This window comes from Gordionus sp. m RMFG-2023, chromosome 2 (genome assembly GCF_954871325.1).
Source record: "Gordionus sp. m RMFG-2023 chromosome 2, tfGorSpeb1-WG-v2, whole genome shotgun sequence".
NCBI classification, from domain to species: domain Eukaryota; kingdom Metazoa; phylum Nematomorpha; class Gordioida; order Chordodea; family Parachordodidae; genus Gordionus; species Gordionus sp. m RMFG-2023.
Window position 1 is genome coordinate 8,472,973 of NC_088776.1, and position 1,442 is coordinate 8,474,414.

Sequence of the window (1,442 nt, forward strand, 5' to 3'; positions counted from 1 at the left end):
TCAGGCTAAAATTTATATACTAAAATGTTCATATCTAATAAAATGTAATAATTACACCAATTAATTATGATTAATACCCTATTCCAAATTTTGCTCAATCTCAGTTCCAGCAATGCACCGAAACCTCTAATAATATTAGAGATACATTTAACTCAAATGTAAACAATGAATATTAATCTAGTATTATGTTAGGCTATATATGTATAATTTTTATATATCTATTTTTTATTACCATTATCTTATTAACTAATTCCCATCTTAATTGTATATTGTGTTACTTAATTTATTATTTCCTATGAATGTTTTATTATTTAGATAAATTTGTCAAAGTTAAAGCATTTATTTATAAATATTCAATAAAAAATGTTATTTTGATTATATTGTATAAGTGAGTTATTTGTATTTAATTTAAGAAAGAAGACTGTAAAATGACTTAATTCACATTATTCTTAAAATATTTTATAATAAATCTTAAATAAAATTACAAACTATTAAACTAATAATTTTTATTATAAATTTATTATAAAAACATATAAAATATGTATAAAAAATTATATATATGTGGCTAAAATTTCAGTAAATTTTATCTTGAAATCAAATGCTTGCTTATTTGTCATGGAATTAAATTGATACTGGAAGGATTTAAAAAATCCCATAATATAATGCTTATCATCATCATGAAAAATTTTTTTCAATAAATCTATTTTAAAAATAAATTATTATTTTATATAATAAATATTTACCTCTAAATATCTTAATCTTTTCAATTTCATATTTTTTAGATTTCGGTGTTTCAAAATTTTTCCTTTTTGAATTACAAGGATTGACATTTTCCTTGTCTAGAGAATTGTCTAACTATTATTTAATTAATAGTATATATATTTATATAATAAATATTTAACTTTTAAAATATCATTATAACCAATATCTTTTTTCAAGCAATTAACAGGATTTATTATTTTATTTAAAAGATCCTCTGTAGTTGGCATTTCAGAATCCTAAATTATTATATAGTTCCAATTTCATGTTATACTACTTGTGGTGAGGTTTGTATATTATTTGCATCCTTACATTGTTTCAATATAAAACTTGATTCAGAATGCTTACAAATATCTTTCTTGTTTTGAATTTTTCGTACCATATTATAAAAATAAATTGATTGATTGATGGCGCTGTCTAGTCACGATTCTACTAATCTCAATGGTGGTCTTATTACTAATATAATCCTAGCATATAATTAAATTATCAATCTTAAACTTTCCCAAATATAAAATAGATATTTAACTTTCATATATTGTTCATTTTGTCATGTTTTAACTATTAATTTTTTGATACAACCTAATAATATTAGGTGAAAATATTGTAATTTTTACATCAAAAACATATAATAAAAGATAAAAATTTAAATAGCTAAATATATTAAATTATTTTTATTCATAAAT

General features: G+C 19.5%; 1 long non-coding RNA gene across 1 annotated transcript; it reads right to left on the reverse strand.

Annotated features, from left to right (window-relative positions):
• Window positions 1–563: 563 nt before the first annotated feature.
• Window positions 564–1,155, reverse strand: LOC135925232 (uncharacterized). Its single transcript, XR_010571588.1, has 4 exons — window positions 1,037–1,155; window positions 903–998; window positions 744–855; window positions 564–700 (listed from the first exon to the last, which is right to left on the reverse strand). It is a non-coding gene; the product is annotated as an uncharacterized LOC135925232 (long non-coding RNA).
• Between the last annotated feature and the right edge of the window lie 287 nt (window positions 1,156–1,442).